The 15,976-nt window shown below is 43.1% G+C and overlaps 1 pseudogene; it reads left to right on the top strand.

Annotated features, from left to right (window-relative positions):
* The first annotated feature begins 10,898 nt into the window (after window positions 1-10,898).
* LOC124864897 lies at window positions 10,899-15,814 on the top strand (annotated as a pseudogene).
* The last annotated feature ends 162 nt before the right edge of the window (window positions 15,815-15,976 follow it).

The raw sequence follows: 15,976 nt of genomic DNA, 5'->3' as shown, positions 1-15,976 counted from the left end.
TCATTCAAAGAGTTTTCTTTATTTTCATGACTATGAATATTGTAGCTTCACACTGAAGGCATCAAAACTATGAATTAACACATGTGGAATTACAGGTCCTTCTCAAAATATTAGCATATTGTGATAAAGTTCATTATTTTCCATAATGTCATGATGAAAATTTAACATTCATATATTTTAGATTCATTGCACACTAACTGAAATATTTCAGGTCTTTTATTGTCTTAATATGGATGATTTTGGCATACAGCTCATGAAAACCCAAAATTCCTATCTCACAAAATTAGCATATTTCATCCGACCAATAAAAGAAAAGTGTTTTTAATACAAAAAACGTCAACCTTCAAATAATCATGTACAGTTATGCACTCAATACTTGGTCGGGAATCCTTTTGCAGAAATGACTGCTTCAATGCGGCGTGGCATGGAGGCAATCAGCCTGTGGCACTGCTGAGGTCTTATGGAGGCCCAGGATGTTTCGATAGCGGCCTTTAGCTCATCCAGAGTGTTGGGTCTTGAGTCTCTCAACGTTCTCTTCACAATATCCCACAGATTCTCTATGGGGTTCAGGTCAGGAGAGTTGGCAGGCCAATTGAGCACAGTGATACCATGGTCAGTAAACCATTTACCAGAGGTTTTGGCACTGTGAGCAGGTGCCAGGTCATGCTGAAAAATGAAATCTTCATCTCCATAAAGCTTTTCAGCAGATGGAAGCATGAAGTGCTCCAAAATCTCCTGATAGCTAGCTGCATTGACCCTGCCCTTGATAAAACACAGTGGACCAACACCAGCAGCTGACACGGCACCCCAGACCATCACTGACTGTGGGTACTTGACACTGGACTTCTGGCATTTTGGCATTTCCTTCTCCCCAGTCTTCCTCCAGACTCTGGCACCTTGATTTCTGAATGACATGCAGAATTTGCTTTCATCTGAAAAAAGTACTTTGGACCACTGAGCAACAGTCCAGTGCTGCTTCTCTGTAGCCCAGGTCAGGCGCTTCTGCCGCTGTTTCTGGTTGAAAAGTGGCTTGACCTGGGGAATGCGGCACCTGTAGCCCATTTCCTGCACACGCCTGTGCACGGTGGCTCTGGATGTTTCTACTCCAGACTCAGTCCACTGCTTCCGCAGGTCCCCCAAGGTCTGGAATCGGCCCTTCTCCACAATCTTCCTCAGGGTCCGGTCACCTCTTCTCGTTGTGCAGCGTTTTCTGCCACACTTTTTCCTTCCCACAGACTTCCCACTGAGGTGCCTTGATACAGCACTCTGGGAACAGCCTATTCGTTCAGAAATTTCTTTCTGTGTCTTACCCTCTTGCTTGAGGGTGTCAATAGTGGCCTTCTGGACAGCAGTCAGGTCGGCAGTCTTACCCATGATTGGGGTTTTGAGTGATGAACCAGGCTGGGAGTTTTAAAGGCCTCAGGAATCTTTTGCAGGTGGTTAGAGTTAACTCGTTGATTCAGATGATTAGGTTCATAGCTCGTTTAGAGACCCTTTTAATGATATGCTAATTTTGTGAGATAGGAATTTTGGGTTTTCATGAGCTGTATGTCAAAATCATCCGTATTAAGACAATAAAAGACCTGAAATATTTCAGTTAGTGTGCAATGAATCTAAAATATATGAATGTTAAATTTTCATCATTACATTATGGAAAATAATGAACTTTATCACAATATGCTAATATTTTGAGAAGGACCTGTATATACTGAACAAAAAAGTGTGAAACAACTGAAAATATGTCTTATATTCTAGGTTCTTCAAAGTAGCCACCTTTTGCTTTGATTACAGCTCCGCACATTCTTGGCATTCTGTTGATGAGCTTCAAGAGGTAGTCACCTGAAATAGTTTTCACTTCACAGATGTGCCCTGTTAGGTTTAATAAGTGGGATTTCAAGCCTTATAAATGGGGTTGGGACCATCAGTTGTGTTGTGCAGGAGGTGGATACAGAACACAGCTGATAGTCCTACTGAATAGACTGTTAGAATTTGTATTATGGCAAGAAAAAAGCAGCTAAGTAAAGAAAAATGAGTGGCCATCATTACTTTAAGAAATGAAGGTCAGTCAGTCCGAACAATTGGGAAAACTTTTAAAGTGTCCCCAAGTGCAGTCGCAAAAACCATCAAGCGCTACAAAGAAACTGGCTCACATGAGGACCGCCCCAGGAAAGGAAGACCAAGAGTCACCTCTGCTGCGGACGATAAGTTCATCCGAGTCACCAGCCTCAGAAATCGCAGGTTAACAGCAGCTCAGATTAGAGAACAGGTCAATGCCACACAGAGTTCTAGCAGCAGACACATCTCTAGAACAACTGTTAAGAGGAGACTGTGTGAATCAGGCCTTCATGGTAAAATAGCTGCTAGGAAACCACTGCTGAGGACAGGCAACAAGCAGAAGAGACTTGTTTGGGCTAAAGAACACAAGGAATGGACATTAGACCAGTGGAAATCTGTGCTTTGGTCTGATGAGTCCAAGTTTGAGATCTTTGGTTCCAACCACCGTGTCTTTGTGCGGTGCAGAAGAGGTGAACGGATGGACTACATGCCTGGTTCCCACCGTGAAGCATGGAGGCGGAGGTGTGATGGTGTGGGGTGCTTTGCTGGTGACACTGTTGGGGATTTATTCAAAATTGAAGGCATACTGAACCAGCATGGCTAGTACAGCATCTTGCAGCGGCATGCTATTCCATCCGGTTTGCGTTTAGTTGGACCATCATTTATTTTTCAACAGGACAATGACCCCAAACACACCTCCAGGCTGTGTAAGGGCTATTTGACCAAGAAGGAGAGTGATGGGGTGCTGCGCCAGATGACCTGGCCTCCACAGTCACCGGACCTGAACCCAATCGAGATGGTTTTGGGTGAGCTGGACCGCAGAGTGAAGGCAAAAAGGCCAACAAGTGCTAAGCATCTCTAGGAACTCCTTCAAGACTGTTGGAAAACCATTTCAGGTGACTACCTCTTGAAGCTCATCAACAGAATGCCAAGAGTGTGTGGAGCAGTAATCAAAGCAAAAGGTGGCTACTTTGAAGAACCTAGAATATAAGACATATTTTCAGTTGTTTCACACTTTTTTGTTCAGTATATAATTCCTCATGTGTTAATTCATAGTTTTGATGCCTTCAATGTGAAGCTACAATATTCATAGTCATGAAAATAAAGAAAACTCTTTGAATGAGAAGGTGTGTCCAAACGTTTGGTCTGTACTGTATATCTACATACAGGGGTTGGACAATGAAACTGAAACACCTGGTTTTAGACCACAATAATTTATTAGTGGGGCTGCACGGTGGCGCAGTTGGTAGCACTGTTGCCTTGCAGCAAGAAGGTCCTGGGTTCGGTTCCTGGCCTGGGGTCTTTCTGCATGGAGTTTGCATGTTATCCCCGTGCATGCGTGGGTTCTCACCAGGTACTCTGGCTTCCTCCCACAGTCCAAAGACATGCCTGTTAGGTTAATTGGTTACTCTAAATTGACCTTAGGTGTATGAATGAGTGTGTGCATGGTTGTTTGTGTGTTTCCCTGCGATGGACTGGCGAACTGTCCAGGGTGTACTCCGCCTCTCGCCCATAGACTGCTGGAGATAGGCACCAGCTCCCCCGCAACCCACTATGGAATAAGCGGTAGAAAATGACTGACTGACTGACTAATTTATTAGTATGGTGTTGGGCCTCCTTTTGCGACCAATACAGCATCAATTCGTCTTGGGAATGACATATACATGTCCTGCACAGTGGTCAGAGGGATTTTAAGCCATTCTTCTTGCAGGATAGTGGCCAGGTCACTACGTGATACTGGTGGAGGAAAATGTTTCCTGACTCGCTCCTCCAAAACACCCCAAAGTGGCTCAATAATATTTAGATCTGGGGACTGTGCAGGCCATGGGAGATGTTCAACTTCATTTTCATGTTCATCAAACCAATCTTTCACCAGTCTTGCTGTGTGTATTGGTGCATTGTCATCCTGATACACGGCACCGCCTTCAGGATACAATGTTTGAACCATTGGATGCACATGGTCCTCAAGAATGGTCCGGTAGTCCTTGGCAGTGACGCACCCATCTAGCACAAGTATTGGGCCAAGGGAATGCCATGATATGGCAGCCCAAAGCATCACTGATCCACCCCCATGCTTCACTCTGGGCATGCAACAGTCTGGGTGGTACGCTTCTTTGGGGCTTCTCCACACCGTAACTCTCCTGGATGTGGGGAAAACAGTAAAGGTGGACTCATCAGAGAACAATACATGTTTCATATTGTCCACAGCCCAAGATTTGTGCTCCTTGCACCATTGAAACTGACGTTTGGCATTGGCATGAGTGACCAAAGGTTTGGCTCTAGCAGCCTGGCTGTGTATATTGACCCTGTGGAGCTCCCGACGGACAGTTCTGGTGGAAACAGGAGAGTTGAGGTGCACATTTAATTCTGCCGTGATTTGGTCAGCCGTGGTTTTATGTTTTTTGGATACAATCCGGGTTAGGACCCGAACATCCCTTTCAGGCAGCTTCCTCTTGCGTCCACAGTTAATCCTGTTGGATGTGGTTCGTCCTTCATGGTGGTATGCTGACATTACCCTGGATACCGTGGCTCTTGATACATCACAAAGACTTGCTGTCTTGGTCACTGATGCGCCAGCAAGACGTGCACCAACAATTTGTCCTCTTTTGAACTCTGGTATGACCCATAATGTTGTGTGCATTTCAATATTTTGAGCAAAACTGTGCTCTTACCCTGCTAATTGAACCTTCACACTCTGCTCTTACTGGTGCAATGTGCAATCAATGAAAACTGGTTACCAGGCTGGTCCAATTTAGCCATGAAACCTCCCACACTAAAATGACAGGTGTTTCAGTTTCATTGTCCATATGTCCATATGTCCATATGTATATACAGGTCCTTCTCAAAATATTAGCATATTGTGATAAAGTTCATTATTTTCCATAATGTAATGATGAAAATTTAACATTCATATATTTTAGATTCATTGCACACTAACTGAAATATTTCAGGTCTTTTATTGTCTTAATACGGATGATTTTGGCATACAGCTCATGAAAACCCAAAATTCCTATCTCACAAAATTAGCATATCATTAAAAGGGTCTCTAAACGAGCTATGAACCTAATCATCTGAATCAACGAGTTAACTCTAAACACCTGCAAAAGATTCCTGAGGCCTTTAAAACTCCCAGCCTGGTTCATCACTCAAAACCCCAATCATGGGTAAGACTGCCGACCTGACTGCTGTCCAGAAGGCCACTATTGACACCCTCAAGCAACAGGGTAAGACACAGAAAGACATTTCTGAACGAATAGGCTGTTCCCAGAGTGCTGTATCAAGGCACCTCAGTGGGAAGTCTGTGGGAAGGAAAAAGTGTGGCAGAAAACGCTGCACAACGAGAAGAGGTGACCGGACCCTGAGGAAGATTGTGGAGAAGGGCCGATTCCAGACCTTGGGGGACCTGCGGAAGCAGTGGACTGAGTCTGGAGTAGAAACATCCAGAGCCACCGTGCACAGGCCTGTGCAGGAAATGGGCTACAGGTGCCGCATTCCCCAGGTCAAGCCACTTTTCAACCAGAAACAGCGGCAGAAGCGCCTGACCTGGGCTACAGAGAAGCAGCACTGGACTGTTGCTCAGTGGTCCAAAGTACTTTTGCCGTGCCGTGTCAGCTGCTGGTGTTGGTCCACTGTGTTTTATCAAGGGCAGGGTCAATGCAGCTAGCTATCAGGAGATTTTGGAGCACTTCATGCTTCCATCTGCTGAAAAGCTTTATGGAGATGAAGATTTCATTTTTCAGCACGACCTGGCACCTGCTCACAGTGCCAAAACCACTGGTAAATGGTTTACTGACCATGGTATCACTGTGCTCAATTGGCCTGCCGACTCTCCTGACCTGAACCCCATAGAGAATCTGTGGGATATTGTGAAGAGAACGTTGAGAGACTCAAGACCCAACACTCTGGATGAGCTAAAGGCCGCTATTGAAGCATCCTGGGCCTCCATAAGACCTCAGTGCCACAGGCTGATTGCCTCCATGCCACGCCGCATTGAAGCAGTCATTTCTGCAAAAGGATTCCCGACCAAGTATTGAGTGCATAACTGTACATGATTATTTGAAGGTTGACGTTTTTTGTATTAAAAACACTTTTCTTTTATTGGTCGGATGAAATATGCTAATTTTGTGAGATAGGAATTTTGGGTTTTCATGAGCTGTATGCCACAATCATCCGTATTAAGACAATAAAAGACCTGAAATATTTCAGTTAGTGTGCAATGAATCTAAAATATATGAATGTTAAATTTTCATCATTACATTATGGAAAATAATGAACTTTATCACAATATGCTAATATTTTGAGAAGGACCTGTGTATATATATAAATAAAACCCCAATTACATTTCAATATCTAAAAGAAGCTATTTAAAATATTTTTCTATTTCTGGCTGGTTTAAATACACACTGTCCTGAGCTCTGTGCTGCCACCATTTTGCAAGTTGTACTTTCCTCATGAAAGCGTACCCTGTTCCTGTTACAGAGCCATGTCACACACAATTAGTGTTCCTGAGAGCCACATGGGCAAACGCTGCTTGGGGCCAAACAGGCGCCGTCCACTTCCAGGACGCTGGCAGCAGAGGACACGCTCTCTCTATTTTTATCCTGTCATTAGTCAAATGACGCAAAAAAAAAACCCCCAAACAAAAGCAAAACCAAGACATTCTGCAGCAGGAAGCTTCTTCTTTTTCTTCCTCTTTACATGTCTGAAACATCTCAGTCTGATCTCTCTGGTTTTATCACCAACGCATCTAACAAGTAGGAAGAAATTCCAGAAAATATCTAAATTAGGCACTAGATTGGACCATACGTGACCCAAATGAACCGACTTGATGTGCTGGAGTTATCACATGAATAATAAGAGTCAGTTCCTCTGGTGGGTGTTTCCAACAATAGAACAAACTAGGTTCATGCCATCAGAAATTTGACTGCAACCAACACAGTGTTTTATAAGCAGAAAGGAGAACAGAAATTGAATAAGTATGCAGATACTTATTTATAGCCTAACTGTGTTTTATACTTTGCCTTTTTGTATTTATATGTGTCAAGTGTTGTGGTAAATTCACTGAAGACTAATAAGACATTTAATCTCTTAAAACTGTACCTGAATAATTTATACCTTACAACCCAGTTGTCAAATCTTTCTTTTTTTATCAAAATGAAAACAATTATTGGTAAAATGATTTAAATAGTACTTTATACAGCACTGTGCAATATCAACTCAGGGATTAAAACTGAACTGATTCATGCTCAAATTCTGAGCTATACAGGTCCTTCTCAAAATATTAGCATATTGTGATAAAGTTCATTATTTTCCATAATGTCATGATGAAAATTTAACATTCATATATTTTAGATTCATTGCACACTAACTGAAATATTTCAGGTCTTTTATTGTCTTAATACGGAGGATTTTGGCATACAGCTCATGAAAACCCAACATTCCTATCTCACAAAATTAGCATATTTCATCCGACCAATAAAAGAAAAGTGTTTTTAATACAAAAAACGTCAACCTTCAAATAATCATGTACAGTTATGCACTCAATACTTGGTCGGGAATCCTTTTGCAGAAATGACTGCTTCAATGCGGCGTGGCATGGAGGCAATCAGCCTGTGGTACTGCTGAGGTCTTATGGAGGCCCAGGATGCTTCGATAGCAGCCTTTAGTTCATCCAGAGTGTTGGGTCTTGAGTCTCTCAACGTTCTCTTCACAATATCCCACAGATTCTCTATGGGGTTCAGGTCAGGAGAGTTGGCAGGCCAATTGAGCACAGTGATACCATGGTCAGTAAACCATTTACTAGTGGTTTTGGCACTGTGAGCAGGTGCCAGGTCGTGCTGAAAAATGAAATCTTTATCTCCATAAAGCTTTTCAGCAGATGGAAGCATGATGTGCTCCAAAATCTCCTGATAGCTAGCTGCATTGACCCTGCTCTTGATAAAACACAGTGGACCAACACCAGCAGCTGACACGGCACCCCAGACCATCACTGACTGTGGGTACTTGACACTGGACTTCTGGCATTTTGGCATTTCCTTCTCCCCAGTCTTCCTCCAGACTCTGGCACCTTGATTTCCGAATGACATGCAGAATATGCTTTCATCCGAAAAAAGTACTTTGGACCACTGAGCAACAGTCCAGTGCTGCTTCTCTGTAGCCCAGGTCAGACGCTTCTGCCGCTGTTTCTGGTTCAAAAGTGGCTTGACCTGGAGAATGCGGCACCTGTAGCCCATTTCCTGCACACGCCTGTGCACGGTGGCTCTGGATGTTTCTACTCCAGACTCAGTCCACTGCTTCCGCAGGTCCCCCAAGGTCTGGAATCGGCCCTTCTCCACAATCTTCCTCAGGGTCCGGTCACCTCTTCTTGTTGTGCAGCGTTTTCTGCCACACTTTTTCCTTCCCACAGACTTCCCACTGAGGTGCCTTGATACAGCACTCTGGGAACAGCCTATTCGTTCAGAAATTTCTTTCTGTGTCTTATCCTCTTGCTTGAGGGTGTCAATAGTGGCCTTCTGGACAGCAGTCAGGTCGGCAGTCTTACCCATGATTGGGGTTTTGAGTGATGAACCAGGCTGGGAGTTTTAAAGGCCTCAGGAATCTTTTGCAGGTGTTTAGAGTTAACTCGTTGATTCAGATGATTAGGTTCATAGCTCGTTTAGAGACCCTTTTAATGATATGCTAATTTTGTGAGATAGGAATTTTGGGTTTTCATGAGCTGTATGCCAAAATCATCCGTATTAAGACAATAAAAGACCTGAAATTTTTCAGTTAGTGTGCAATGAATCTAAAATATATGAATGTTAAATTTTCATCATGACATTATGGAAAATAATTAACTTTATCACAATATGCTAATATTTTGAGAAGGACCTGTATTTAACTATTCCAACACGAACAACATCATAACATTCTTTAAGAGATAGAGCTACATTCACCCAGTCGTACACACATTCATACACAGTAACTAGAGTTAAATGCCTTGCACAGGGACATATCAACATATGGCAGGAGGAAGCAGGAATCAAACCCACAACTTTCATAGTTCAAGACGATTGCTCGTTCCACTGAGCCACAGTTACCTCCATAGGTTTTAAATGGGTTAGTTTCTCTTATTTTCTGTGTATACTCAATGGTGTATTTTAATATGGTCAAATCTACACTAAAACTGCACTCATTCGCACATATTCCTGCTATAAAAACAGCAACAAACAAACCAAGAGGAGCAAAAAGAAAAAAAAAGTTGTGACTGACCCATGACCCATTAAGAAGACAATTTTAATTGCAGTGACTTTGAAAACATCATGAGGTCGATGTTGTGTTTTTAGCATAGGAACTTCTTGTGTAACCTAAAGGCAATAGCTTCAATGCTATTGAAGCTGGTCAGAGAGACTAGTCAGAAATGAATATGAGTGTCTACAGAACCATGTGCCAGAATGTGAGACTGCACAGCAAAAACCAGATTTTGTTCTCCAGGGGAAATATTGGTGACTATTTGTATGACATAGCTAAAGTTTTCTGTTAAAAGTTTTTTGTTAGAAGAAAATTTTCATTATTAGAATTATTTTCACTTTATCACCGTGAACTGTGCTAAGTTACAATTAAAAAGACAAAAAATAGCCTTGTTGAGGCGAGGCAAGTTTATCTGTATAGCACATTTCAGCAACAAGACAAGTCAGTGCTTTACATGATGACAAAAAATCAGCAGGGCCGAGCTCAATTTGTGCTTGCTGTCTCTCCAAAAAATACTACATTGCAGTGGTATGATAAAGGAAAGTAAAGTAAAGAAGATCAAGGTATTTGGGGTCTCATTCTCCACATGCATACCTGGCCACAAATTAGATACTAGAATCATGGCTTAAATTAGTGATCTCACCCCTAACACCGAGGCTTCAAAGCACGCTTCAAACTCGACAGGGTAGTTATTTGGTGAAGCAGTGGGCCAGAGCTTGATTCATGTGACGTCCCCTATGTCGTGTGAACCACTTCACTGCTTCATTCAGACCGAGTCAGCTGACTGCTTTGAGTTGACTAGCGGAGTTTCAAACATCTGCTGCGATTCAGTGAATTTAAGGAAGAAACTGTCTCTGTGGCAGCTGGTTTTAGTGAGCAGTGCTCTGTAGCGACAGCCTGGAGGTAAAACTCTAAACAGTTTATGTGCAGGGTGTGTGGGGTCTGCAGAGATTTTTGCAGCTCTTTTCCTGACCCTAGACCTGTATAAGTCCTGGATAGATATGAATGACAAATCAAAAAATTTCACTTCATTCATTTATTTATTTATTTTTCTTGTCATTTATTTAAAATGGGACAGTGGAATTTCATAAAACAAATGACAATTCAAGTTTAGGAAGCCAGAATTAGCCTAATGGCTATTTTTCATCTCTAATCCCCTACAGTTCACATTGTTTTTAAATTATAATTTTTTCATGAGTTAATTACTCAGAATCTTTAATGGGTTGCTAAAAACACATATGTACAACACGCATATATACATACATAAGTGCTATCATTTACACAAGAGGTGCATCACATTCGCAGGGCTTCATTTGGTGCAACAATCACTACTGCCAGTAGATGTCACCCAAGGGAATTGAATGAAGCTTCGGGTAGTGAATCACTTTATGACACAATGGTTCAAAATGATTCTATGCTTCAAAAAGCCTCATTTTGACACCACTAGCTTAAATATAAAGGATAAAAGTAGCAGAAGCCGTTTGGGGATCAATAGTGTCGGCCCTGGTCAACTTAGCGAATCCCAGAAAAGAGCTACAACTCCCACATTTCGACCTAAATTGTTGAGCGGTCCCTTTAAGAAACACACATTCACTTCCTGGATGTCAGAGCAAGCGCAGTCACCAGAACAGCCAATATTAAAATGAATGTTTTGAAATGCGTAAGCTATTGAGTGTATAAAAATACTTAACTATATTAAAGCTCAAGGTCCGCTGTAATATGAGCAACGACTATGGCAGGCAGAAAAAGAAAAGTCCAGGACCTGGCAGTAGCTACTGCTGCTGTTACACATAAAGAGTCGGACTTGGTGTTACTTAGAACCAAGTCTGAACGGAATCGTAGAGCTTCTGCAAAGGTCACCAGTCAGTCGGTTCCATGTGAATCTGTCCAGAGGTTCGAGCCGGAGCGAAGCCATTATTTCAACGGCGAGCCTCGGCGCAGACTGGAGCAGGATTTTTACAGTCAGCCTTGCATCAGTTTGGCTAAAGCATTCCTCGGCAAGGTACCTGTGAAATATGTCTTAATTTTGCTTTGCCGTTTTTTATGGCGCGCTTCTGCATCAACCTTTTCCAGAGCAGCTCAGCAATTTTTGAGAAGCTTCTCAGTATTTGTTTTATATGTCTAAATGGGAAGAAACACCACATTACTTACCAATGAAGCTAAATGTATGAATATTTTAACCATACACACACACACACAAACACACAGCTCAAAAAAATAAAGGGAACACTCAAATAACACATCCTAGATCTGAATGAATGAAATATTCTCATTGAATACTTTGTTCTGTACAAAGTTGAAAATGCTGACAACAAAAATCACACAAAAGTCATCAATGGAAATCAAATTTATTAACCAATGGAGGCCTGGATTTGGAGTCACACACAAAATTAAAGTGAAAAACTCCAACTTTGATGTAATGTCCTTAAAACAAGTCAAAATGAGGCTCAGTATTGTGTGTGACCTCCACATGCCTGTATGACCTCCCTACAACACCTGGGCATGCTCCTGATGAGATGGTGGATGGTCTCCTGAGGGATCTCCTCCCAGACCTGGACTAAAGCATCCGCCAACTCCTGGACAGTCTGTGGTGCAACGTGATGTTGGCGGATGGAGCGAGACATGATGTTCCAGATGTGCTCAATCAGATTCAGGTCTGGGGAACGGGCGGGCCAGTCTATAGCTTCAATGTCTTCATCTTGCAGGAACTGTTGACACACTCCAGCCACATGAGGTCTAGCATTGTCCTGCATTAGGAGGAACCCGGGGCCAACCGCACCAGCATATGGTCTCACAAGGGGTCTGAGGATCTCATCTCGGTACCTAATGGCAGTCAGGCTACCTCTGGCGAGCACATAAGAAATGCCACCCCACACCATTACTGACTCACTGCCTAACCAGTCATGCTGATTGATGTTGCAGGCAGCAGATCGCTCTCCACGGTGTCTCCAGACTCTGTCACATCTGTCACATGTGCTCAGTGTGAACCTGCTTTCATCTGTGAAGAGCACAGGGCACCAGTGGCGAATTTGCCAATCCTGGTGTTCTCTGGCAAATGCCAAGCGTCCTGCACGGTGTTGGGCTGTGAGCACAACCCTCATTTGTGGATGTCGGGCCCTCATACCATCCTCATAGAGTCGGTTTCTAACCGTTTGTGCAGACACATGCACATTTGTGGCCTGCTGGAGGTCATTTTGCAGGGCTCTGGCAGTGCTCCTCCTGTTCCTCCTTGCACAAAGGCGGAGGTAGCAGTCCTGCTGCTGGGTTGTTCTCCTCCTACGGCCTCCTCCACGTCTCCTGGTGTACTGGCCTGTCTCCTGGTAGCGCCTCCAGGCTCTGGACACTACGCTGACACACACAGCAAACCTTCTTGCCACAGCTCGCATTGATGTGCCATCCTGGATGAGCTGCACTACCTGAGCCACTTGTGTGGGTTGTAGAGTCCGTCTCATGCTACCACGAGTGTGAAAGCACCACCAACATTCAAAAGTGGCCAAAACATCAGCCAGAAAGCATAGGTACTGAGAAGTGGTCTGTGGTCCCCACCTGCAGAACCACTCCTTTATTGAGTGTGTCTTGCTAATCGCCAAAGATTTCCTCCTGTTGTCTTTTTCATTTACACAACAACATGTGAAATTGATTGTCAATCAGTGTTGCTTCCTAAGTGGACAGTTTGATTTCACAGAAGTTTGATTTACTTGGAGTTATACAGGTCCTTCTCAAAATATTAGCATATTGTGATAAAGTTCATTATTTTCCATAATGTCATGATGAAAATTTAACATTCATATATTTTAGATTCATTGCACACTAACTGAAATATTTCAGGTCTTTTATTGTCTTAATACGGATGATTTTGGCATACAGCTCATGAAAACCCAAAATTCCTATCTCACAAAATTAGCATATTTCATCCGACCAATAAAAGAAAAGTGTTTTTAATACAAAAAAACGTCAACCTTCAAATAATCATGTACAGTTATGCACTCAATACTTGGTCGGGAATCCTTTTGCAGAAATGACTGCTTCAATGCGGCGTGGCATGGAGGCAATCAGCCTGTGGCACTGCTGAGGTCTTATGGAGGCCCAGGATGCTTCGATAGCGGCCTTTAGCTCATCCAGAGTGTTGGGTCTTGAGTCTCTCAACGTTCTCTTCACAATATCCCACAGATTCTCTATGGGGTTCAGGTCAGGAGAGTTGGCAGGCCAATTGAGCACAGTGATACCATGGTCAGTAAACCATTTACCAGAGGTTTTGGCACTGTGAGCAGGTGCCAGGTCATGCTGAAAAATGAAATCTTCATCTCCATAAAGCTTTTCAGCAGATGGAAGCATGAAGTGCTCCAAAATCTCCTGATAGCTAGCTGCATTGACCCTGCCCTTGATAAAACACAGTGGACCAACACCAGCAGCTGACACGGCACCCCAGACCATCACTGACTGTGGGTACTTGACACTGGACTTCTGGCATTTTGGCATTTCCTTCTCCCCAGTCTTCCTCCAGACTCTGGCACCTTGATTTCCGAATGACATGCAGAATTTGCTTTCATCTGAAAAAAGTACTTTGGACCACTGAGCAACAGTCCAGTGCTGCTTCTCTGTAGCCCAGGTCTGGGGAATGCGGCACCTGTAGCCCATTTCCTGCACACACCTGTGCACGGTGGCTCTGGATGTTTCTACTCCAGACTCAGTCCACTGCTTCCGCAGGTCCCCCAAGGTCTGGAATCGGCCCTTCTCCACAATCTTCCTCAGGGTCCGGTCACCTCTTCTCGTTGTGCAGCGTTTTCTGCCACACTTTTTCCTTCCCACAGACTTCCCACTGAGGTGCCTTGAAACAGCACTCTGGGAACAGCCTATTCGTTCAGAAATTTCTTTCTGTGTCTTACCCTCTTGCTTGAGGGTGTCAATAGTGGTCTTCTGGACAGCAGTCAGGTCGGCAGTCTTACCCATGATTGGGGTTTTGAGTGATGAACCAGGCTGGGAGTTTTAAAGGCCTCAGGAATCTTTTGCAGGTGTTTAGAGTTAACTCGTTGATTCAGATGATTAGGTTCATAGCTCGTTTAGAGACCCTTTTAATGATATGCTAATTTTGTGAGATAGGAATTTTGGGTTTTCATGAGCTGTATGCCACAATCATCCGTATTAAGACAATAAAAGACCTGAAATATTTCAGTTAGTGTGCAATGAATCTAAAATATATGAATGTTAAATTTTCATCATGACATTATGGAAAATAATGAACTTTATCACAATATGCTAATATTTTGAGAAGGACCTGTATTGTGTTGTTTAAGTGTTCCCTTTATTTTTTTTGAGCAGCATGTGTGTGTATATATATATATATATATCTCAATGCCCTCACCTACTGACACCACACAATTCTTAACTGTCCTGGTAGCTATACAGCATGGTGGGTCTGGTTGCCTTATGGTATTGGGATAACAGAATATACTATTAAAATAAAATAAAGATACCCCACATCCAGTTTTAGGTCACAAAGATACCAATACTTAATTGTTGAAGGACAAAAACATTGAATTAAAACACTCAGCCTATTCATTTCTGATAAAACATTTAATAAAATTAGACTTTTCCCTGCAGGTGCTGGTCCGCAGGTGTGCAGACGGGTCTGAGCTATGAGGGAGGATAGTGGAAACTGAAGCATATCTTGGAGGGGAGGACAAAGCCTCACACTCAGCAGGGGGCAAACGCACTGAGAGGAACACCGCCATGTTCATGAAGCCGGGTACAATCTACGTGTATCCAATCTATGGGATTTATCTTTGCATGAATGTTTCCAGTGAAGGTACATTTACTATAGACCAACAGGGCCTAATTCCAAGGCAGTACGCCTATACATATTCATATTTATTATATTTTACTTCTCAGTGTGCTTAGGTCAACTCTGTATTTATCCAACGTTAAGCAAGTCAGCCGTTTTGTAACTGGTTAGTAGTGAAAAAAGGAAGGAACAAAGCAGTGCCTTGCTGACTGATGCAGATTGTGTGCTGTGTTTTTATTCAGGGGAGGGTGCTGCTGTGCTGCTGCGCTCTCTGGAGCCCCTGCAGGGCCAATCTGCGATGAGGAAGCTGAGAGCGGCTAGACGCCAAGAGGGAGCCCGTCAACTGAAGGACAAAGAGCTCTGCAACGGGCCTTCAAAGCTGTGCCAGGCTCTAAATATACCTCGCTGTTTTGACCGTAGAGACTTGGCTTCTGACCCAGAGGTGTGGCTGGAGGCCGATGAAAGTCCCCCAAAACCCCACGATATAGTTTCAGCTCCGCGCATCGGCATCGAGTCTCATGGGGAATGGGCTAAGAAACCATGGCGCTTTTATCTCCGTGGGCACCCCTGTGTTAGTGTTGTGAATAAAGAGGCAGAGAGACGGTCTCTGTCTGTAAATGCAGCAGACAGTTCAGATCCATGAGATGTGCAGAGAAAGAACAGAAAATTAACCTAAAAAAGGACTTTAAGCTACTTTTTAAAAGTCAACCATTTGGAGCCAATAAAATCTGATACCTTTGTCTTGCAGATATGCTAAATCTTACATCAAAAGAAAAATAAGTTATTACCTTTGTCATGCAATGTGACTTACACATTGTTCATGTCAAAATTACTTTCTCAGATATTTCAGTCCTTTTAGGCCTGTTCTTAGTATAAATACAAACGTTTATTTAATTGTTTGGCTCATAT

The sequence above is a fragment of the Girardinichthys multiradiatus genome, chromosome Y (assembly GCF_021462225.1).
Source record: "Girardinichthys multiradiatus isolate DD_20200921_A chromosome Y, DD_fGirMul_XY1, whole genome shotgun sequence".
Lineage (NCBI taxonomy): Eukaryota > Metazoa > Chordata > Actinopteri > Cyprinodontiformes > Goodeidae > Girardinichthys > Girardinichthys multiradiatus.
This window is presented reverse-complemented; position numbering and strand designations above follow the sequence as displayed.